The 25,453-nt window shown below is 43.3% G+C and overlaps 1 protein-coding gene and 1 pseudogene across 5 annotated transcripts in view; both read left to right on the top strand.

The window, feature by feature from the left end:
• Nucleotides 1-25,453, top strand: part of LOC310649764 (B-cell antigen receptor complex-associated protein beta chain-like) — a 433,035-nt gene that overhangs the window by 30,010 nt on the left and 377,572 nt on the right. The window lies entirely within an intron of this gene.
• On the top strand, nt 20,694-22,044 carry LOC310648585 (nucleosome assembly protein 1-like 1; annotated as a pseudogene). The gene has a single exon. The product of its transcript is annotated as a nucleosome assembly protein 1-like 1 (transcript).

Genomic DNA, 25,453 nt, shown 5'->3' with positions numbered 1-25,453 from the left:
CTCTTACTTACCTAGTTAAGATGGTGTAGCTGGGCAGCAGGGAGGGGTGCAAAGTTTTTGCCTTCGCTGTAGACAACTTGCCTGTGCAATGTTTGTCGGCCAGGTCTTTTGGCACACTCAGCAGCAAGCCAGTAGGCCAGGCGTAGGCAACCTTGGCTCTTTTATGACTTGTGGACTTCAGCTCCCAGAAGATGCTACATAACATAACATCAATTGGAAGATATTAAACTGTCCTTCTGTTTCTTTCCTTCCCAGAAATTGTGTTAATGAGTCCTCTCTTAGCTCTGCTGATCAGCTTGTCCTGGATTGTTTTGCCACAAAATGGAACAGTTTGCAAGTTGCAGTTGAGACATCTCATTTTAGATATATCACATATAATTGAAGATTGTAATTAGTTGCGTGTACACGTTCAACAAGTGTGATGTATTTGTGCTAGCATTTCTAGGCCTCTTTCCAACCACATCCAGAAAAATTTGTAACAAACATTGTAATTCTTAAGACCATGTTTGGCATTTCCCAGCAATCTGTTATTGGAAGGAAAAAGCAATCCCTGCTGCATTACTGATCCCAGAGCAGCATTTGCATGTATGCAGGTATCCTTAGGGTGCCATAGTGATGGACAGGGCTTTTTTTCTCATAGAACGTTCAGAACGGCGTTCTGCCCCCTTTTTTTGCAGGAAACCCCCCCCCCCCTAGTTCTCTTATTGGCTTTCCTAAGCCTATTGCAGGGCTAGCAATCTTGGCTCTTTTTTATGACTCATGGACTTCAACTCCCAGCAATCCTGAGCCTGCCATGCTGAGAGGAAAGGGAGAGGTTTCCAAGCTGAGCCATGCTGGCTTAGGAATTCTGGGAGTTGAAGTCCTTGAGTCATAAAAGAGCCTGCACTAGAGGAGGACTTTAAAATTATTTACAGGATTACTTCTTTAGGAACTAAACTTTTAGAATCTGAAACAGCTAATTCAAAAAAGCCAACAGGAAAGAATCTCACATTTTTCATCTGCTTCTGTCTTTTGGAAGGTAAAATTAGATAACAAAATAATCTATTTCTTATGTTAACATCTCTGCAATGAAATCAAAGGTAACAGGAAAGAAATGAGAAACATTTTTCTCAATGTAATATGTTTAATTTAGCTGATTCTAGAAAAAAAATAGTATCTTTTGTACACTCTTGAAAACTATTTTGAATCTAAAAAAGTCTTAAGAATGAAATATTCTTAATTTGGACGTTACTTTTACTGTTTGGACTGTTGTGTGTTTTGAAAAATAGATTATTTAGAATCTAGTTATGTTGCACTTCAGTCTTTAAATAATTAACCTAATATATACATAACAATATATGATGTTTTCCCTGTGAGGTAAACATCAATAACAACATTTATTAAAAAGGCTAAAATAATTTCTGGTGATATTATCTGTATATTAAAATTTTGGACAAGCAGTGATCATGTATCCTAGCAAAAGATGTTACATATGTGCATAAGTGTAGTCAGTAGCATATGCCTTTTTAAAAATGTCAAACATGCAAAGAAACAAAAATAAGTCCAAAATATCTGTATTACATCCAGAAATGCCAACTTTACAACCAATATTTCTCATCCATAACTATGGCACCCTAAGGATACCTGCATACATGCAAATGCTTCTCTGGGATCAGTAACGCAGCAGGGATTGCTTTTTCCTTCCAGTAACATATACCTAAAACCAGTTTATTGCATTTGGCAATTGTACTAAAAAAGAAATCTCATTGTCAACCAATATAATTCATTTAATTTGAAATCAAGTGGAAAATTGATTTAAATTATTTTATTAAAACAAATTAACAGCAATTCTTTTATAAGAAGTTGCCTCAAACAAAATGAGTTTGACATGCCTGCTCTAGATAGTTGAATGCTCCAAAATAAATTCTAGACCAGGCCTGTACATGCAGCCTACCAACCACCCTTGGACAGAGCACAGACTTTAAAAAAAAAAGTAATAAAATCACCACCACTGCCCTGAAAGTCATGTTGCCTAGTGCCTCTATGGCTTACCATGATCATGAGCTCCAACATTGTAGATGCTCCTCTAGTCACCAAATCATTGATTAGCCCACCAGCATTCGTTTGCAGACCACAAAGATTTTTAATTTATCGGTGTGGGCCTTTCCCTTCTACAAGTTGCACAGATCTCTTCTAGATTTTCCTCTTGCCTTTCTGAGTTAACTCTTTGGTCTGTCATTGAGCAAGAATTGACTTTGGAGGGAAGCATATTATCATATGATGTATATTTAACATATGTTCTACCTTTATTTACCAATTATATAATATTTGTATGCAATCCACATGGCAGGGTTTGGAGCAACTTACAATAGAAAAAATATATTTTTGAAATCATAAGATTAAAACATAAAAGCAGGGCTTTTTTTCTCATAGAACGCTCAGAATGGCGTTCTGGCACCTTTTTTCAACAAGAACAACAAAAAAGCTTTTGCACAAGCTATGGTATTCCCTCTATTGGCTTTCAAAAGCCTATTGGCTTTTGAAAGCCAATAGGAATTGCTGCTGAGTGCACCAAAAGATCTGGCTGGCAAACATTGCACCGGCTAGTTTTATTTATTTTATTTTATTTTAATTCCATTTATATCCCACCCTTCTCCGAAGACTCAGGGTGGCTTACAAGCTTAGCAGTAGCCTTCATTCTATGTATATGCCTGCTTGTTGTCTGCAGTGAAAGCGAGTAGGCAGGAACTTTGCATCCCTCCCTGCTGCCCACCTACACCATCTCAACTAGGTAAGTAAGAGAGGACAAGGAGTGGGAGGTGGGTTCTGCAGAGTCTATGTGCACTCCTTCCTTGTGCTCACCCGTGTCAGCAAGGCTGGTGGCCTACCTGGTGCTGGACTTGCGCCACCGTTGCCTTGCCCTGTGCACCTAAGTGGCCACCCTGCATTGCCTGGCCTGCACCGCCTCCGCTGCCCACACCGCACAGCCCCACCATATACAGCGGGCTCTGCTCCCATAGCACCAGCCACACCGGCTCCGGCCCCGGGGGGGAGCTGGCCGCCAACACCCCTTGCACCTGTGACCGCAGCAGCACTGCCCCCTCAACCCCCCCGCCTCCTGCACCCACCAAGATGAGAGTTCTGGCACCTTTTTTTAGAAAAAAAGCACTGACTAGGAGTGCTGGGGAGTGTAGTTACAGGGCTGTGAAAGAAGTCAGATAATTTTCCTAAATTAAAAAAGTACAAAATGTGACAAATTAATGAACCCTCTGTAGCTAATGAGCAACCTAATTTTAGTTATTATTGACATAGATAATAGATATTGTTTTTTTTCATATGAATTAATATGTTGCTTAATTCTTAATGGCATTAGGCAAACTGCAAGTAATAGAAACACAGCTGATTTTGGAAGGTATGAATGCTTGTGTAACTCTTCAAACAGAAGAAATAAGTTGAGATGACACATGTAGAAAGTTTTTAGGACTCAAGTTAATAATCATATCTAGGATTCATATATATTTAACTGGGGATCATTTAAGTAACATTAACAATGAATTTAAAAACAAAAAAACTATCTCTAGTGCCTTCTATATCAACAATGACTACAGACTAAGGAACGAATATAAAATAGTGTAGCCTTCTAAAGTATACCCAAATATACCCAAAACATAAGTCTTTCCTTGTTCTTCCTAATCAGCTTCTGTATCCCATTATCTAGCCCTCATTTCTTCATTTGCACAGAATTCTGAAGCTCCCGTGGAAAATAATTGATGAATGAGATAATTAAATTGAAGGATTTGGAAATCGGGTCTGAGTAGGAATTTGAAAATTAAAGTAGCTTGTTCATCTGTCCATGTTTTGTTTTTGGATTATTGCTTTCTCCAGTTATTTCAAATTCCAAACCAAATTTATGTATTTAGCATTATTTGGATGGGAAACAGTTGGGTAGATTTATGTTGTAATACTAATACTAATACTAACACTAATAATAATAATGCCATGTTTCCCCAAAAATAAGACCCAGTCTTATATACTTTGGCCATCAAAATATGCATTAGGGCTTATTTTCAGGGAAACACAATATTAGGGTGATCAGCCCAACCAGGCACCCCACCCCATGGTGCGCACACAAGAGGTGGTGACTGCATGGGGGCCAACAGTGTCCGGCAGCAGTCATAGCCCGCTGGTCCCTTGGCTGGTGCACTCTAGAGCTACGTAGCCTGTGCAGTTCTGGTAACTTGATTACCTGTCCAAGCAGCAGGCAAAGGGAGACATATGGGGGGGAAGGCAGGCGATCCAGATGTGCTACGTGGCTGGCTGGTTCGTGGGAGGCTCGCAGGAGGCTTGTGCAATGGCACTGGCAGCAGGTGGAGGTAGAGTCACAGGGGGAGGCAGTTGATCCTGACGTGCCGCATAGCTGCCTGCCCTAGTGTGGCTGTACACAAGCCAAGAGATGGTGGGATGGACTGGGCAGTGCGTCGGGATCGCCTGCCTCTCCCCCATGCCTCTGCCTCCACCTCCTGCCATGCCACTACATAAGCCTCCCTCAAGCCCTCTTGTGAGCCAGGCAGCTGCACACAGCACTGGTGGAACCATAAAAAGCAAGAACCGGTGGCACCATAAAATAGAGAAAATCATAGAAAATGAAAACGTTAAATTGATCTGGGTCTTTAGAATTCAGACAGGCACCTGCCACATAACACTACAGATTTAACAATAGTTGATAAGAAAGACAAAAAAGCCTAGATAGTGGATGTGGCAGCGCCTTGAGACTGCAGAATAGAAGAGGAAGAACTGGAGAAGATAAAGAAATACAAAGACCTACAAATAGAAATAGAACAACTGTGGCAAAGGCAAGGAAGGGTAGTACCAAGAGTAATAGGTGGGTGCAATCCCAAAACAAATGGAGTATCACTTGAGCATCACTGGCATTGACAAATTCTCCATCAGTCAATTGCAAAAGACGGCTTTACTGGGAACAGCTTCCATTCTGCAATGATATCTGTAACACCATCAAACATCCATATCTGCCTATCCCAGGTCCTTGGTAAACATTCAATAGGTAGACAAAAATGCCAGATCCACTCTGAACATCTGGTTGACTATATAATATGTGAGGAGGAGATAGATTTGTGTCATGGGTAGCCTAGGTCCCACATCTTTCAAGTCCTTAACACCATTTCTAATTTCAGCCCTGCCTGGGGCCTTCCCTTCATCTGGAGACCCACAAAGAGCTATGGAAAGGAACTGGGGCATTGTGTAATAAATGTATCCCAACATAGATCTGATGACCATCCCATTTAGAAATAGTTCACTTTTGACCTCGCAGATGTAATGTGGAATTACACAGCCTGGGGGGAAAAAAGTTATCCCCAAATCTTTCCAGCTGGAACAACTGGAACCAATAAAATCAGCTGCATGCCTGATCCCACCTCTAAACTCAAGAGATCAAATGCCCTCAGAAATCCTTCTGCATTTACCACAGCTTATTCATCTGGGAGCCTGAGTGGGGGGCTGGACTAGAAGACCTTTAAGGTCCCTTCCAGCTCTATTCTATTCTATTCTATTCTATTCTATTCTATTCTATTCTATTCTATTCTATTCTATTCTATTCTATTCTATTCTATTCTATTCTATTCTATTCTATTCTATTCTATTCTGTAGTCATAAAGTAGATTAATAGTATCAGGCCTGTCTTTACTTTTTAGGTTTGAGTATTTAACCACCCCAGAATCACATCATTCTTTTCCCCTTGACATTTAATAAAACCATGTTTTTGATCACGATTCAATTTAAATATGGCCATGTAAATCTAATAAGACATTCTATTTTTGTGGGAAAGTAGAAAATGTTTCTTTTGCAATGCCATTGTCCTGTCCAAGATCAACAAAGCAAAGCAAACAAGAATGACAAGCAATTATCAAGTGCTGATTCTATAAGTATGAAGAAGTAAAAAAAAAGACATTATAAGTTGATGGCTAAAGAAGAGGCATCCAGTTTCTCTTTACGTTCTCATGTGCCTCTATGACTTTTTATGGTATTAAATGAAACATGGTTTAAGTTAATTCAAAATACCATATGGAACTACCATTTTTTGTGTGTAAAAATTGCTGTCCATCATTATCTATTGATTTTCATTATGTGCCATCAAGGCTCTTAGCAACCACCCAGACAGACTTTTCTCCATGACAATCTGAACCTAACTTACTCTTTCAGGTCTTTCCTCAGTACACCCATCACCACTTCAACTAAGTCCATCTGCCTTGTTGCCAGTTGTCCTCTTCTCTTTCCTTCCACATTTACCAGCATTCTCTAGAGAGCTAAGGGTTCACATAATGTGTCTGAAAGAGGATAATTTGATCATGGTCATCTTTGCCTCTAGTGAGAACTCTGAGTTGATCATCATCTATAATCAATGACTTTTTTCAATTAATCCAAGAAAGTTACTAAATGCATTTACCAAAAGTGATGATCACTTCCTCTGGGGGGGGAGCATAGGATGGGACAACCCGCCGCGGGCCCTGGCCTCCCCTCGGTGTCTCTCGCTCTCTTGTTGCACCTTCTCGTGTGCGGATGACCGTCGGGCACCCTTCCCCAACCGCTCTTCTACTGCCGTCTTGTGCCGGAACAGCCTGTGAGGTGGACACAGCCATGCTGCTCCGCCGGGTGCCGACTGGGCGGAAGGCCAGCCCCCTGCCACTCCCCAGTCCTGCTGCTGTGGGCGACGTCCATAGGAACGGGCAGGAGGCCCGCCTGGCTTGCCCAGCCTCATTTTTTTCCTTCTGCGCTTTCTCTCTGGGGGTGGCACGAGAGGGGAGGGGGCGTGGTGCGGACGATGCGGCCCCAGGGGACAGGGGCAGCCCAAAGAGCGGGTAAGGGAGAGACTGGCAGCCCCCCCACCTTCCCCTCCAACGGCCCGCTCCGCACTCCGGTCTGTGAGACCAACGCCTACTCTGCCCCGCGCCCTAGTGGCCGATGGCCAGCCCCGGGCAGTCACCCTGTGAGGCCATGCCGCAGCATGGGAGGCAGCTTCGGGATGGCCCACGCGTGCGGGCTGTCTCCCCGGCTGGGTCCGGTAATGATCCTTCCGCAGGTTCACCTACGGAAACCTTGTTACGACTTTTACGTCTAGATCATAGGTCGACAACCCGCGACTCCGGAGCCGCATGCAGCTCTTCAAGCCATCTCCTGCGGCTCCCAGTTGCCCGGTGCGCGCGCACCTCTCCGAACGGAAGGAGGTGCACGCGCACCACTCCAAAGGTTTGGAGAGCTGCGCGTGCATCTCTTGGAACAGGCGGAACAGGTTCGGGCGGAGGTGCGGTTTGGAGACCTGGTGTTGCCAGTTTAGAAAGCTGCTGTGGGCCACAGCAGCTTTCTAAACCGGTACCAGCAGGTCTCCAAACGCGTGTTTGGGCGGAGGTGCACGCGCACCTCTCCAAAGGTTTGGAGAGGTGCGCGTTCACCTCCGCCCAAACACGCGTTTGGAGACCTGCTGGTGTTCTGGCGGAGGTGCGGTTTGGAGACCTGCTGTTGCCGGATTAGAAAGCTGCTGCGGCCCGCGGCAGCTTTCTAAACCGGCAACAGCAGGTCTCCAAACACGTGTTCGGGTGGAGGTGCACGCCTGCGTCCGAACACACGTTTGGAGACCTGCTGGTGTTCTGGCGGAGGTGCGGTTTGGAGACCTGCTGTTGCCGGATTAGAAAGCTGCCGTGGCCCACAGCAGCTTTCTAAACCGGCAACAGCAGGTCTCCAAGCGCGTGTTCGGGCGGCAGTTTGGAGGTCCCGGGGGTGGCAACCCAGCGCCCGTCACCAGGGAGACCTGTCGCTGCTGGCATGCAGGTGCGTCCACATAAAAAAAAGTGGAACCGCGCATGCGTATCCACGCACGCGCATGCGCAAAAAACAACATTTTGCGCATGCGCAAAACATTTTGTTTTATGCGCATGCACGTGCGTGGATGCACGCGCGCGGCTCCCACTTTTTTTATGTGTGATGGAACCGGTTCCCAGTGGCTCTTTTGCTTTTTCAGGTTGCCGACCCCTGCTCTAGATAGTCAAGTTTGACTGTCTGCTTGGCGCTCCGCCAGGGCCAAGGACGACCCCGGCGGGGCCAATCTGAGGACCTCACTAAACCATCCAATCAGTAGTAGTGACGGGCGGTGTGTACAAAGGGCAGGGATTTAATCAACATGAGCTTATGACCTGCACTTACTGGGAATTCCTCGTTCATGGGGAATAATTGCAATCCCCGATCCCCATCACAAATGGGGTTCAACAGGTTACCTGCACCTGTCAGTGTAGGGTAGACACACGCTGAACCAGTCAGTGTAGCGCACGTGCAGCCCCGGACATCTAAAGGCATCATAGACCTGTTATTGCTCAATCTCGGGTGGCTGAACGCCACTTGTGCATGTTTCATAAGACATTTTGGAAATAAATTTCCTGATTTTAGCTCTACCAGTGCTGTAGTTGCACTGAGATGTTAAATGTCTTGTCTAGGCCAGTTTTGTGGGATTGTGTCAGCTCTTGAAGCTTGTAGGTTTGCATCTGACTATATGAGTTTTTTCTTAAAGCATCACTATAAAAAGGAAACACATGAATTCAATGAAGGCCCAACTTCCAGTTCCAGCCAGTTCATTGTCTAAATAAGCCAAGAATGAATGGTTGGGAAGAATTGAGATGACTAAGTCAGAACAAGATGATGTATTTGTTACTTCAAGATTGAATCACTCTGTAAGTGGGGGGAGATAAAATACCATAATAAGCAGGTAAAAACCAAGCCTGAAAGAATTGTATTGACCCCTAAAATGTTATTGAGCTGCACATTAATTATTAGTTATAATATGCAAATCCTTAAAGAGTTGAAGACCTGGTGTCTGGTGGAGTGTTTCCCATTGCCAGGAGTTTGTTAAGTAAGGAGATGTCATGTTAATACAGGGCTATCAGGTCTACAATTTCTTCACAGTTCTTTTAGGGCTGATGCTAAGCCTTAAAGCTTCACACAGGTATTTGTTTAATTGGTTCTGCACCCAGATGGCATTCCTACTCTAGGTTAACAGGTTTTGAGGGATTTGCATAAAGAGTTTTGGTGGATTTATTTATTAAGCTATCAATGTTTAAGTGTGTTGCTTCATATCTATGTTGACTCCTGGCAACCACCTAGATTAGTCCCTGCAGTTTTCTTGGAAAGATTTAAGATGCATAAGGTGTAACTAGAACTCCCTACCTCCTGGTTTCTAGCCTAATATCTAAACCACTGCACCTAACTACGTCTAGTCTGATGTCTAAACCCACTGCCCCAAACTGGCAGTCGTGTATGCCCATGTTCAAAGAAGACAGCTTCAGCCAGAAAAGCTAATTGGTATCCCCTGCAATCTATAGATGCAGTTTATGAATAGATCATCCAGATTTTGCAGTCAGCAAGAGCAACATCTGCAATTTCACACATTATTCCTTTTTGCAGAAATGTTGTGGGGGGTTTTCAATGGAATAAGAAAGTAAGCATTGTAGAATGCCACATGTTTACCTCTATAAAAATATTTGGATGGCTGCAGATGTTAAACAAAATTCTGGGTGGCTCATAACAATAAAACCCATAACTATAAAACCATAAAATGAGAACAAACACCAGGCTTCTCAGTCATCCCCTTGGGATGTACCGCCATTGGCTTTAGACATTCTTTTCTCCATCCCTACATCTAGGTAAAAGCCCAGGTATTGACAGCCTTCAAAAGGCTAAAAGAGTGAGTGCTTGCTGAATCATTTGGGGGTGAGTATTCCATTGGTGGGATTCAAATATGTGAACAACCAGTTCTCTGTGTGGATGCTGCTTCTAGAAGTCCATTCTGGGCCTGGGCAACAAAAAATTAGCTACCAGTTCTGCCGAATGGGTACGAATCAGCTGAATCCCACCACTAGAGTATTCCATAAGGTAGGCACAGCCACAGGCGAAGGCTGACTTCTGAGATCCCTCTAGAAAGACTGAAAGACTCCAGGGAAGGGACATGGAGCATACCTGCCCTATCTGATCTGGTAGGATGGGCAGATACTGTCAGGGGGAAGCGGTCCCTCAAATATCCTGGTCCCTGCCATGTAGGGATTTAAGGGTAATGACCAGCACCTTGAATTACACCCAGAAGGAAGCTGGCAGCCAGCACAGTTCATACAACAGAGGTGTAACATGGGCAAACCTAGAAACACCCAATACTGCATGTGCCAGTGCTTTTTGGACCAGTTGAAGATTCTGAGTTGCCTTCACAGGCACTTGAAGTGATCTCCAAGAGTTTAGTAATGAAAAATATAAAGACGTTTTCTAAGTTGCAGAATGGGACTATTCCCCCTCTACTCTTACTTCGATCATGTCAGGAGGGGAATTCACTGGAGAATGCAATTACATTTGGAAGAGTTAGCAGTAAAAGGAAGCCAGGCTGTCAAAGAACATGGTGGGCGTACTTCATCAAAGCTGACATCAAACAGGGCAGACAGAAACTCAAGTAGTGCAAGATACGAAGATGTGGCGAGACTTAATCCATAGAATCATCAAGAGTTGGACATGCTTTTACCATATGCTTTGTCCTTTTCTGTATTGGTCATTTTGAGTCCTGCTTACCAGGAGATTTGATATATGTTTGTGTGTGCATTCACTATTTCTTTTGCTCTCTTTCTTCCTATGCCCTGTTCCACACTCATTTGAAGAAAAAAAAGCTAGATAAGAGGACAGTTCCATCTTTGAAAAGAAACAAGAATAGCCTTATGGGTCAGATCAAAGCTGCACCTGATTATAGAGACAGACACTTTTAAGAAGCTCAGAAGATTTGATAAAGATCAATCTCTGCTTTTGTTGAACTTCAGTTCTTATTTTATCAGGATTGTATTTTTTTTGCATATCTGGAGGATTACAGGTTGAAGAACACTAATGGTAATTATTTGTCCCCAGCTGTGTTGCTTTCTTCTAAATATGCAAGGTTCATAGTTAGCTTTATGGCTTTATGATTTTGCTTAAAATGACTTTTGCCAACAAGACAGCTTTCAGATAAGTTAATCTGCAGTTTCCAAAATTTCAAATCTTCAGTTCTGTATGTTTTCTAAGAGGACTGCTGACATTACTTTGGAGTGATCACAGCTTCTCAAAGAAGCATATATTCTAGAAATTTCATATATTTCCCATATCCTCACTATTTGAAATAAATATGGACCTTCTGCACAAGAGAGATGGCCAAAGAACACTTGAAAGATTTCACATGTTGATACATTTCTCCGCATTCTTGGAAAAAGAATTGCAAAAGTCACTTCCTTCTATTCTGTCCTGTTCGTTATAATAGGGGTGATGGAGAGAAACCTATAGGTGAGACACTTGTCCCCTGTGCTTCTAAGTATGCTAATTGAACTAGAAACAATACAGCTCAAAAATTTACCACTCACAAGCCTGGGAAGTCAGCTGTACTGGAGTGCCAATCTGAATTGCTAAGAAGAACTGATGAGTGATCTGTTCTACAATGTAATATCTTTAGTTTCCCACCCACTTGTCTCCCAGCAGCATTTGGTCCAAGTCTGTAAAACTGATATAAACATCCCAGCAACAACTGCATTCTGAATTCTAAAATACTTGTGAGGGATTCTATTCACTTCTATTCACTCCTTTCAGCTTAGACACGCTTATGATGCCAAGAAATGAGATTGCTAATTCAAAATAATTTGAGGGGATGGGAATGTAATAAAAAGGGGTCTTCTGTTCACCTGAATGAGGCCTTTGAGTTCTTCTGATAAACAACCAATGAGATCTTTCTCAGTACAGCTATACTCCACTGCTGCCTTCCCATTCTCTGAAACAAGCTATCAAAAATAAGGGCAACTATGAACAAATCAACCATAAACCACATAGAAAACATTTTGATACATCTCTAAAATTTATTTATTTTATAGATTATCAATTTAGGATTTTTTAACTAAAATTAACGGTACTTCTTTGATTATTTCTAAAGTGCTAGAGCAGGGGTGTCAAACTCAATTTCACTGAGGGCCGCACCAGCATTGTGGTTGCCCTCGGGCTGGGTGAGTGTGGTTGGGGTTGGGCATGGCCTACTGGGTGGGCATGGCCAGCTCGACATCGTTCACGCCTGGTGTCCCTGGGCAGGCCTGGGCAGGCCTTCGGCGGATCCAAGGGTCTCCAGCAGAGGAGGTGGGACCAGGACAAGCGCCGGGGCATGGTCCACTGGAGGAGCCTCACTGGTTGGGGGGGCAGATGATGATGGCACAGGCTGCCCAGAGCCCTGTGCAGCAGAGGTCAAGCACCCAGCCATCGATTTCAGGGACCCTACAGCCCAGCTTGGCCTAGCCCCACTTCCCTAAGGGAGCACCCAGCTGCGCTTACCTCCCCCTTGAGGCTGCTGCTGATGTGTTCACTCTCCTTGGCCAGGTTGCTCATAGCGGGTCAGAGGGAGGCCCACTCCCTCTCCATGTGAGGAGACCCAGCTTTGTAACCAAAGCATCCTCAGCAACAGGATGTGAGACCACCAGTGGATGGTGAAAGGGCAGGAGGGCTGTGGAGGCCATGTGCTAAGGCAGGACTTTCCTCAGACCCTCCCTCCCTCTCATTTCAATCTCCCTCCTTCTTTCCTTCCTTCCTTCCTTCCTGTTTCCCTCCTCTTCTTCCCTTTCTCTGTGTCCAGGAAGGGATGAGGGGAAGGAAAGAGTTGTCAGTGCTTCTCTCAAAGAATAACAGAGTTGGAAGAGACCTTTGAGGTCTTCTAGTCTAACCCCCTGCTCAAGCAGAAGACCTATACCATTCCAGACAATGGAATATCCAATCTCTTCTTAAAAGCCTCCAGTGATGGAGCATCCACAACTTCTGAAGGCAAGCCTTTTCACTGGTTAGTTGTTTTCACAAGTCCTTAGTTCTAGGCTGGTTTTCTTCTTGATTAGTTTCCATCTATTATTACCTTATGATGCTTTGGAGAATAGGTTGATTCCCTCTTCTCTGTGGCAGCCTGTCAAATATTGGAACACTGCTATCAGGTAACCACTCCTAGTCCTTTTCACTAGAATAGACATACCCAATTCCCACAAACATTTGTCATATGTTTTAGCCTCCAGCCCCCTAATCATCTTTGTTTACCATCCATTAAGACCAGATCGTCATGCCTCACCTGTTCGGTAGTCACTTTTCCCACTTTCTCCTTCTTCCTCCTCCTTTGAATAGCCCTTCATTCCCGTTGCTGCTTTTTCAGTCCCAGGGTTTTGTTCAGAGCCTGTGCAGAGGGCCTTTGGAAATGAAGCCCTGCAGCGATCAGGTGGGGTTGGAATCATTCCCTTTGCTTTTGACCAGCTCTGAAGTGGACTGGAAGGAATGGGCCGAGGACTCCAATCTGGTTTTGCAGCAAGCAAGGGGATTGGAGGAAGAAGTCATGAGGATGCTCTGCGCCCAATCCAGACCAGTCCTGTCACACCACGGAAAGCAAGGCAGTAGCCCTATGTGAGTCCCTGTGAGCGAGCACGCCCCTGCCCTGCCAGGCAAGTAGAGCCACGGCATCTGCAGCAGGAGTGCAGGTGGGCAGTGGAAGGTACAAGGAGCCCTGATCCCAGCACAGCCCCTCCCCACTCTCCTTCCCTCAGAAGAGCTACAGGGCTCAAGAGCCCCCCCCCCATGCCCCACCATCTGCTGAGCAAGACGACCTCCTACCTACTGCTCCACCCACCAGAGACCCTCTGGATCACCCCAACCCTGCCTGGCCCTGACAGGCATCCCTCCCCAGGAGCAACATTGAACTAGCTCCCCCCACCCTGGCCACGCCCATCCAGTCTGCCATGTCCACCATAGCCACGCCCACCCAGCGGGGCCTGCCCACTCAAGCATCTATGAAGGCAAGCTGGACATGGTCAAACAAGAGATGACAAGACTGAACATCAACATCTTAGGAATCAGCGAACTAAAATGGACAGGAATGGGTGAATTTAATTCAGATGACCATCAGGTATACTACTGCAGGCAAGAATCCCTCAGAAGAAATGGAGTAGCCTTCATAGTCAATAAAGAATAGGAAAAGCAATACTGGGATACAACCCCCAAAATGACAGAATGATCTCAGTGCGAATCCAAGGCAAACCATTCAATATCACAGTAGTCCAAGTCTGTGCCCCAACCACCGGTACTGAAGAGGAAGAAATTGACCAGTTCTATGAAGCCCTACAGAACCTTATAGAATTAACACCAAAAATGATGTCCTTGTCATCATGGGGGATTGGAATGCTAAAGTAGGAAGCCCACAGATAACTGGAAGAACAGGCAAGTTTGGCCTTGGAGTGCAAAATGAAACAGGGCACAGGCTGATAGAATTTTGTCAAGAGAATACGATGGTCATAGCAAACACTCTGTTCCAACAAACCAAGAGATGGTTCTACACATGGACATCACCAGAAGGTCAACACAGAAATCAGTTTGACTATGTGCTCTGCAGCCAAAGATGGGGAAGCTCTATACAGTCAGTAAAACAAGACCAAGAGCTGACTGTGGCTCAGATCATGAGCTTCTCATTGCAAAATTTAGGCTGGAATTGAAGATAGTAGGGAAAAGCACTAGGCCACTCAGATATATACTAAATCATATCCCTGATGAATACATAGTAGAAGTGACATAGATTTAAGGAATTAGATCTGATAGACAGTGTCTGAAGAATTATGGATGACGGTTCGCATCATTGTACAAGAGGTAGCAACTAAAACCATCCCAAAGAAAAAGAAATGCAAGAAAGCAAAATGGCTGTCTGAGGAAGCTTTGCAAATAGCTGAGGAAAGAAGGGAAGTGAAAGGCAAGGGAGAAAGAGAAAGATACACCCAATTGAATACAGAATTCCAGAGAATAGCTAGAAGAGAAATAGAAGAAAACAATAGAAGAGGGAAGAGGGATGATGATGATGCATTCACTCATGTCCAACTCTTGGCGATTGTATGGACTAAGTCTCGCCACATCTTCCTACATTGCACTACTTCTGTCTGGACTGGTTGATGTCATCTTTGATGGAGTATGGCCACCATATTCTTTGACAGCCTAGCTTCCTTTTACTACTCACTCTTCCAAATGTAATTGCATTCTCCGGTGAGTTCCCGGCATGTGATGATGAAAGTAAAACTAGAGGGGGGTTCGTCCCATTCTGCAACTTAGAAAACATCTTTATATTTTTCATTACAAAATTCTTGGGACAAATTTGGATTTGTCCAAATTAGATCACGACAATGTACTTTGCATGGGGCTGTCCTTGAAGAGTGCCCGTACTTCAAGTGCCCGTGAAGGCAACTCAGAAGCTACAACTAGTCCAAAAAGCACTGGCACATGCAGTATTGGGTATTTCTAGGTTTGCCCATGTTACACCTCTGTTGTATGAACTGTGCTGGCTGCCAGCTTCCTCCTGGGTGTAATTCAAGGTGCTGGTCATTACCCTTAAATCCCTACATGGCAGGGACCAGGATATATGTGGGATCGCTTCTCCCTGACAGTATGCTCATTGCCGTTGAGTCCACTGAGGTGCTTGCAAGGAGGCTCCAAGCTGTCCTTCAATGGTTCCGCACAGCGGGACTTAAATTAAAAAGGAACAACTGTAACTGTTTTGGGGCTATTAATTTTATTTTATTTTAATTTGTACATTGCACTGTTTCAATTTGCCCTGTAAACCGCCCTGGGTCCTTCGGGAAAAGGGTGGTATATAAATTGAAATAAATAAATAAATAAATAAACTTTGGGGTCCCTTCCACTGAGTTCCTGGGATTCCATACTGATGCTGAAGGCATCCACCCTGCCAAATCCAAGCTGAAGGCTATTCAGCAGGCACCTAGGCCCAGGTCAAAAGGAGAGTTTCAGGCATTCCTGAGTCTCCTTAATTTTTACCATGCGTTCCTTCCTAATAAGGCCGCAGTGGCAGAGCTGTCACACTGGCTCTTAGACAAAAACACTCCTTGGAAGTGGACCAAGGTTCAGGAAAACTGCTTTCAGTCAGTAAAATCACTACTGTCTTCCAATTCAGTGCTTACACACTTTAATGAAACATTGCCTGTATGCATTGCGTGTGACGCATCCCCTTATGGGGTGGGGGCTGTTCTAAGCCATTTGTCAAGTGATAGGACTCAAGTCCCCATTGCCTATTATTCAAGGACATTGTCCTTAGCTGAGTGCAATTACGCTCAGATTGACAAAGAGGCCTTGGCCATTGTGGCCGGGGTGAAGAAATTCCATGACTACTTGTACGGCAGGGAATTCACGGTCTTCACTAACCACAAGCCACTGTTGGGGTTATTTACTACAGATAGGCAGACAGTTCAAATACTGTCCCCTAGGATGTTAAGGTGGTCCATTTTTATGTAAGCCTACAGCTACTGTACATGCTGGTTCACAAATCTGGCAAAGACATGGGCCACACAGATGGTCTTAGCAGGTTGCCATTGCCTCAGGTGGAGCCAGATCCGTCTCTAGCAACTCGCATTTTGTCAATTCAGGATTTGCCTGAGTTTCCACTCCATGCTGAGGATGTGGCTGCAGAAACTGCTGCAGACAAGGTTTTAAGTAGAGTTTTGGCATGGATTCACACTGGGTGGCTTGAAAATAACCCTGGACCTGAGTTCCAGAGCTACTTCACATGTAGACACAAGCATTCAGCTCACAAAGGCTGCATTTTATGGGGGAGCAGGGTTATTGTCCCCAGTTCATTAAGGCACCGTGTTCTTCAGTCTCTGCATCAGGGACATCGGGGCATAGTCTGGATGAAGGCATTGGCACGAAGCTACCTATGGTGGCCAGGGTTAGATAAAGCTATCAAGGCCCAAGTACACGGGTGTTACATGTGTCAACAGTCCAGACCTGAAATGCCACATGTTCCTGTCCATAGATGGGAGGAAACTCATACACTGTGGTCAAGGATTCACATTGACTTTGCTGGGTCCTTTCAGGAACAGCTATTTTTGATAGTGGTCAACAGCCACTCTAAATGTTTGGAAGTAATTCCTATTGCAACTATGACTACTGCTAGGACCATCCAGGTGCTTAGAAAGCTTTTTGCCACTCACGGGCTGCCGGATGTCGTAGTCTTGGACAACGGGGCCCAGTTCACAGCGGCAGAGTTTCAAGCCTTCTTGAGGACTAACCTTATAAGGCATGCAACATCGGCTCCCTTTCACCCCTCGACTAACGGGCAGGCCGAACGCATAGTGCGCACAACGAAGGAGTCACCAAAGCGCATAGTGACTGGAGATTGGCACCATAGGCTGGCTGATTTCTTGCTTTGCCAGCACACTACGCCTTGCAAAGCAAAGGGAGAGAACCCAGCAGAACTACGCTAGGGGAGAAGGCTCATCACAAAACTGGACAGGTTACATCCTGACTGGGTGGCAGCAAACACCTCTTGCCCAAAGGCTCCAAGTGGGTTGCAAGTGGGTGATTGGGTGTGGGCCCAGAACTATGGGCATGGGAACTTGTGAGTGCCCGGAAAAATTATCAAAATCTTTTTTTTTATTTAAAAAGTTTTACAATACATTTTGACTTTAATCCCCCCCTCCCCCACCCCTATCTAGCCCTCCCTATCCCTCTCCCCCATTCCCTCCTCCCCCCCAACTTCCCAGAGCTAAATACAGGGTATAAAATCGAAAAACAAACGTAAGCACCCCTATGTTATCAACAATAAACTATTAATTCTATCTCCCTCTAGCTCATATAAAATGAATACAAACAATATTAATATTACAAATAAAGTAAAAAAGAAAAAGAGGAAAACAGAAAAAGAGCTTTACTCAGAATAGATTTTCTTAATCCCAGTCCTTATTCATATTAATTTTAAAAAAAAAAGAAAAAAAAACTTTCACCTACTATTTGCATTCTCCCACCTTTCTCTAATTTCTAAACAAATTCTCAGTTACGCGCCAAAAGCGCCTATCTCTGTTAACCTTAATAATCTCCAACCAAACTAAACTATGATCAAAAATAGTTCTTGCATGTATCACGCCAAATGTCTCGCAGTGTTCAACATATACTTTTAGTCCATAACCCTAATAAACTTTTCTAGCAAACAAATAACATCAATCTTAAATTGTGTTAAATATTAAAAAAAACTTTCTTTCTCCTCTATGATAAATTTAATCCATTGACATTCTAATTTAAAAATTTAATCACCAATCTTAACGCTCCAAAGCTTTTGGAGCACGTCTGTCATGACCCCCAAAACTTCTTTAGACCGCGCCCCTCCCACATCTTCACTGTAAGTACGCTTTGAAGATTCCATAACTTTCTGCTGGTCTTGCTCTTGCTCTCGTCTCGCTCTTCTTAGGGCGGCACGCGTCATCTTCTGGCCTCCTGCAACAACCGATGAGACTGTGACTTGATCCCCTCCAACACCATTGTCCTCTGTCTGTCTATCTGCAACATCTTGAAGCTTTCCCTCGCCGTATCCCTTTACAGCTTCCAAAAATGATAGGGGGGTTGCTTTTAACACATTGCTATAAAAATCACGTGCCTGAGCCACAGTAACCAGACGATGTCTTTTACCTTCGTGCGTCACCACCAGTCCAACTGGAATCTCCCATCTAAACTTAATATCACATTTCTTAAGTTCCTGTACTAGAAATGCAAAATCTTTCCTTCTCCTTAGGATCTTCGGAGGAATCTCTTTTAAAACCAAGACTTCTTGCTCAGCCACTACCAATTTAGTATCATAAGCAGCTTGAATGACTTCATCTCTAATTACTCTCTTTGTAAAATAGACCACCACATCTCTGGGTAACTTCCTCTGTCTTGCAATCCATGAATTTACACGAAAAATTTTGTCCATATTTCCCTCAATTTCAGATGCTGGCTGGCCCAGTACCCCTTCCAGAGCCTCAGAAATCAGCTGCTTTAAATCTTCTTTACAATTCTCCTTTAAACCCCTGATTCTAATAGCATACTGCATCTGATGATACTGAACAAGGCTCAATTCTCCGTCCATTTTATCCCTTATATTTTCATTTTCTAATACCTTTGCTTCTAATATAGAGTTCTTTTGACTGAGATCCTCCACTTTTACATCCAGCTGTTGCACACATTCAGCTACAGATTCAATCATAGACAACATGTCCACCCTCATTGCTCTAAACTTCTCTTCCATCTTCTTCTCCAATTTCTCCATTTTCTCCTCCATTTTCTCCTCCAGCTTTTCCAACTTTTCATCCATCATGTCAGACATCAATTGTGAATGCTTTCCAAGAGCATCTTGTAAATCCTTAAGCGTCAATACCGGAGGAGATGCAGGAGGAAGCAAAGCTTGCAATGAGGTCTGTTGCACCAGGGAAGACCCCGCATTCCGAAGAGCTTTAGAAGTTTTAGCCGCCATCTTCCCCCACTTTCACTTATTGCGCACTTTCACTTTAAAGCTATAAAATCCATTGAGCTAGAGAGTAAAGATAAAAGTCCACATCACCTTGACCTCCTGTACCACTCTGCCTGCATCTTGATAATCAAAAGTATTTCCTTTTGGCAGGGGTGGTTGCTAACGCCTGACTCTGCTCCAAAAATCCCAGAGCAGGGGCGCTGCGCAGCTCAGAGCAACCCAGGCTTCGGGGGGGCTCATCCTTCAGCCGCCCAAACTCTCAGCTCAGGCGGCCCCGGAGAGCTCAACCCCTACCTGGGGCCTCACCCCCTCCTCTTCTCCTGAGGAGGGGGCTTCAAATCCATCTAAACAGCTGATCGGCGCTGTTTACGATGGAAAAACACAGCTGCGGAGCGGGCAGCCCGAAAATGGCTGTCTTTGGCGTCACGTCGCCACCGGAAGTCCAGAATTATCAAAATCTTGTGCCCTCTTTCGTATGAGGTGGCTCTGGATGCGGGGGCAAGTCGTTCGCCGCCATATTGATCAGCTGCGGAAGCGGTTTGCAGAACAGCCACAAAGCGAGGACCTCATGACGGGTCCACTCCTAGAGCCAAAAACTGGCAACTCAACAGAGCAGTTCACACGTTCTGAGGACTCTTGCAGTCAGAACAATGGGGAGGTGGTCATAGACGGACACAGCCTGGGAGTGCAACATGGGTCCCCTGACAGGGAAAGTCAACCTGAACGAGACAACCACTGTGCTAACTCTGCGTCTTCATTGGGCTTTGGTCTGGGCTGACCTGGAATAGCCAGCCAAAGGGACTCGAGTCAATCCGACTGTCGTGAACTCATGAGTTCTGGTCTACCCAGCCCGGCAGGCAAGCTGGTGGACCGGGAATTGCCTGGATCCCCCAGGCGGTCTGCAAGGTCGTGCAGACCACCACATTTGCAAGACTTTGTTCTCAAATAATATTAAGAATGTGTATACATTCTGGAGGGGAGGGGTGTAATGTATTGGGATTTTACTTGAACTGCTTTCACGTGTCTTTTGAATGCTGCTTAAGGTTGCTCAATTGAGTTGTCTGCATAATGGTTGCTGGCTAACCAGACATGCAGTCTCCAAGAAGCTCATTGGATGATTTGGGGTGGCAATGGGTTCCTTTAAACCTATTGGCTGCCACCTAGTGGCCAACCGTATAAGTAGCTGCGCAGAAGCCTCTGACTCAGTTCTGTTCCTGTTTGCCTCAATAAAGCAATGTTCCTGTTTTCAACCTCTCGTCTCGCTTCCTGCTTCCAATGAACTCACTACATAACAGTAAGATAAACACGTAGGCAAAAATTAGCTGAGTCTTAGAGTGGGAAAAGGAAGACGACAAACTATAAAAAAAAACCGGCGGCTGCGAGACGCTTCTTCCTCAATCCTGAGTCACTGTGAGACCCGGCCTCACGCAGAGGTTTGCTGAGGTCTGGAAATATGGCAGACATTGACAATAAAGAACAGGCTGAGCTTGACCCGCAAGATATGGAAGACGTTGAAGAAGTAGAAGAAGAAGAATCTGGTGAGGATGCTAACAGTAAAGCATGCCAACTAACTGTACAAATGATGCAGAATCCTCAGATTCTTGCAGCCCTCCAGGAAAGGCTTGATGGCTTGGTGGGAACGCCTACAGGATATATAGAAAGCTTGCCTAAAGTAGTTAAGAGATGAGTAAATGCACTCAAGAATCTTCAAGTTAAATGTGCAAAGATAGAAGCAAAGTTTTATGAAGAAGTTTATCAGCCCTTATTTGACAAGAGAAGTGAAATAATCAATGCTGTTTATGAACCTACTGAAGAAGAATGTGAATGGAAAACAGACACAGAAGAAGAAATTTCAGAAATGAAAGAGAAGGCCAAGGTTGAAGAGGAGAAAAAAGATCAAGAAAAACATGATCCTAAAGGAATTCCTGAATTTTGGCTGACGGTATTCAAGAATGTCGATTTACTCAGTGATATGGTTCAGGAACATGATGAACCTATCCTGAAGCATTTAAAAGATATTAAAGTGAAGTTTTCAGAAGCTGGAGAACCTATGACTTTTACTTTAGAATTCCACTTTGAACCTAATGAATTTTTCACAAATGAAGTAGTAACAAAAACATACAGAATGAGGTCAGAACCTGATGATTCTGATCCTTTCTCCTTCGATGGACCAGAAATTATGGGTTGCACAGGGTGCCAAATAGACTGGAAAAAGGGGGAAAATGTTACTTTGAAAACTATAAAGAAGAAACAAAAGCACAAGGGGCGTAGAACAGTTAGAACAGTGACAAAAACAGTTTCCAACGATTCCTTCTTCAATTTTTTCAGTCCTCCAGAAGTTCCTGAAAGTGGAGACTTGGATGATGATGCTGAAGCAATTCTTGCAGCTGATTTTGAAATTGGCCATTTTCTACGGGAGCGCATAGTTCCACGATCAGTATTGTATTTTACAGGAGAAGCCATTGAAGATGATGATGATGATTATGATGAAGAAGGTGAGGAAGCTGATGATGAGGAAGGGGAGGAAGAAGCAGATGAAGAAAATGATCCAGATTATGATCCAAAGAAGGATCAAAACCCAGCAGAATGCAAGCAGCAGTGAAACAGTGTGTATGTGGCCTTGAGGATTATCTGCACTGTAATAGCCTAAATACAACTATTAGTTACTTACAGCCTTATGTTTTGTATCTTGGTAGAATTAAGTAAACTTTTTTGTTAAAACAAACTGACAGAACCGGTTTAAAATGTAGGTTCCTTGTACCTAGCATTTTAATAGTACTTTCTGCCGATATGTAGAAGGCAGTAAATCCTAAAGCATGAATTGTTAATTCATTGCTATATATAGTTTGGTTCTAGTGAAGTCTGTTGTCATGTAGCTATTAGACTGCAGCTGTGAAGATATCAGAACTCTTGACGGAGACCACTATTTGTTTAGAAAAGATCCTTTCCCAGAGAACCAACCAAAGTATTTTTGGCCCAATAGTTTAAATGGGTTTAAGTCTGCTTGCACTGGCTGTGCCTTCATTGTCATAGAAATAGCAGTGACTTGTACTAATTAGGAAATGACATATGTTTCAAATTTCATAACTTCCATATAAACTGTTAATTTCCATCATGACCACATTGAATGTTCATAATTGTCTGCTTGTTTATGCTCTAGGTTTTTGTATTTTGTGATGGTGACCTACAAAAAATCTCTAGAAACATCATATTAAGGTTTATCACTGGGATGTGAATAAACCTAGTATTTTCAGAAAGTATAAAAAAAACAGCTATAAGAGGAAATGGCTAGCCAGGAAAGGCATGCTGAATTGAAAAACAGGAAAACAAGCTGAATAAAATAAGAGGAAAGATATACTGAATTGAAAAACAGGAAAGAACCTATTGTTCTTAAAGGGGGACATAAATATCTACAGAGTTCAAAATAACCATTTAAATGTCTAATTTGTGTCATTATTATTGTATATGTGAATATGATTTTATATGTTAGCAGGAAATGTGTAAGAAGCGGACGGAAAAAGTGAAACCTCATAGTACCTCAGCCAATGGGGAAAGAGGAGGGATGTGCAGCCGTGGCAGGATTGTATAAAGAAGCCCATATTTTGGGTTAGAACTTTGAAGAGAACCAAGCTTTGAAAGCTTCTCTTCCGCTTATTGCAATAAACAAAACAAAAATGCCTTCACTGTGTCTTGGCTGGTTATTGGTTAGGCAAGATTGCCTCTGGTCACGAAGGAAAGTAGCCAGGAACACATAACATGTCTGTCTGTGGCTGTATTATTTTTTTGGCTAACTCACTGGTTACATAGTATTTGAGATCTTTTCTGAAGGAGTTATTTCTGTTTCTCCCTTTCTTAAATTAAGAAACCTCTGCATGTTTGTGGGTGATAGTTTTGGAGATTTTTTTCCTGCACCTTGGTAACATCTGAGTATGATTTATTTCTTTCTGCAAAAGACCCAAGGATGTAATTAAGATTAACTGCTGTAATAAAATGATCTTCCTGTCTTGATTTGTCTCATTGGAAAATATGCATGCCGAGGCGCAAGCCACATTTGGCCATCACAGGGCTGTCCCTCCCCTGAAAAATGGCATTCTGTTTCTCCTTGCAATCTTATCAGTTCTTTACGATATTTCGAATGTTATAATATTGCATGTATATAAAGAAAATATTCCAAAAGCAGGTCTATAAAGTGAAGCAAAAATTGAAATAAGATCACAAGTTCAGTTATGGTTTCATTTCATGACTGCTTTGCTTAAGGGCTGAGTTGCCAATCTTAATTGTGGTCACTACACAACTCCCTGTACATGGCAGAAAACACTTTTAAAAGGTTTAGCTCTTTGCTGCCATCTAGTGGCTGCCTGGATTGTACAGGGAGCTATGGCAGTCTCAGAAGAGAGATTTGCAGTGACATGTGAACTCTCATTCAGTGATCAACATGCCTGCATTTTTAGGCCTATAAATTCACTTTGCAGAAATCTGAAAACAGGTTTTTTTCAGAGTTACTGAAAATGTTGAAGGGATGGAATGAATCCAAACTCATGGCAGCTGCTCGGATTAATTCCTGGAGTTTCCTTGGGAAGATTTCAGAAGTGGTTTGCCATTGCCTCCTTCCTAGGGCTGAGAGAGTGACTGAGCCAAGGTCACCCTGCTGGCTTAATGCCCAAGGGGAAACTCACCAGGTTTGTAGCCTGGTCAATGGCTGACCAAAAAACATCAAATGAAAGAGGTGGTTTGTTCATTGTGAAATATAAAGTATGTGAAGTATTGCTTCTAAAACAGTGTTTCATTATAGTTTCAGTTTTGCAGAATAGAGAAAATAAGGAACTAGAAAGTTAAGGGACTTTTTGAAAAATTAGTTAAAGCAGTATTGTTCTTACAGTCAAATGGTTTATAAAAGTCCAGAAGAAATAAGAGAGGGGAGGGGGTACTTTCTGAGCAATAGCTTAACTGTCACATTCTAAAAATAACTAATTTATGCAAGAAAAGCCACAGGGAGTTAGTGATATCATGTTGATAGGTTGTTTTTATTAATAGTGGTTCCGGATAGGTTGTGAGCTTGTTAATATCCAGCCAATAGGAAACCAGAACAGTACTGAGTGTCAGGGTAGAAAAAGCTGTTGCATGTTTTGATCTGGGTCTCAGATCAGGGGAGAGTTTGTTCTACTGTTTTGAGCAAGAAATCATGGATTTGCTTCCTTCAATTATTAAGTAGCTGAGTAGGTTTTCCTTTATTGATTCCTGAGTCTCAAGTTCTTTTTCCAAAACTTTGTGTTTTGTTTACTCTGAGTATCTTTCTCTTTCTCCTGCCCATTGATTATAATTATGCTTTACATAGTAGGGCCTTGCTGATCTGGAAGATTATAGAATAAAGACTATTTACAAGCCCAGTGCACAGCATAATCATCCAACAGAAGAAATGGAGGGATTATAAAAAGGGAACATGCAAGACATGTATCTTATAAAAAAATAAGTCTGTAAACATTAAATCTTCATAAATCACTGACAAAATGTAATCCTATAAACATAGTGGGAATTATAGGTGGGGAAAGTTATTGTGTAAGTTTCATTTTCATCTACTTTTTAGGAATCTTGCAAAATTGAGCATTAGAAAATTGAAAGTTCTAGCAAGAAGTAAATTGTACCTTGACAGTCATGTCCAGAGTCAAAGTTGAAATCTGTCCAATTCCAGGACTTGTGGGCCCAAAGCCTTTAACCTCTCACATTTGGTGGTTTTGAACAAAATGTGTTCACCATCCAACCATTTTGAAAGAACCTTGACAGGTTGACACATGTCTGTTCTCATATCCTCAAATCCCTTCATAGTATATGAAATGGCTGCCTTCCCCTTCCAGGCACTGAGTCAAAAACAAGACAAGATGGCTACTGTCCTTTAAGCTCCCATCAGGGTATAGCCGTCAAGGGCCCCATCCTCCTGAACTCCTTTCCTAAAAAAACCTTTCTTATGAGAGGAACAAATCCCAAGACACTCAATTCTATTGGGAGTGTGATTTCTCAGTTTTTATGTAGTTTATGCAGCAAAAAGTGTAGCTGTGGGCCCAAAGCCTTTAACCTCTCACATTTGGTGGTTTTGAACAAAATGTGTTCTTCACCATCCAACCATCTCGAAAAAACCTT

This window comes from Vipera ursinii (assembly GCF_947247035.1).
Source record: "Vipera ursinii genome assembly, chromosome: Z".
NCBI classification, from domain to species: domain Eukaryota; kingdom Metazoa; phylum Chordata; class Lepidosauria; order Squamata; family Viperidae; genus Vipera; species Vipera ursinii.
The sequence above is the reverse complement of the archived record's forward strand: the minus strand, read 5'-3'. Positions and strand labels throughout refer to the sequence as shown.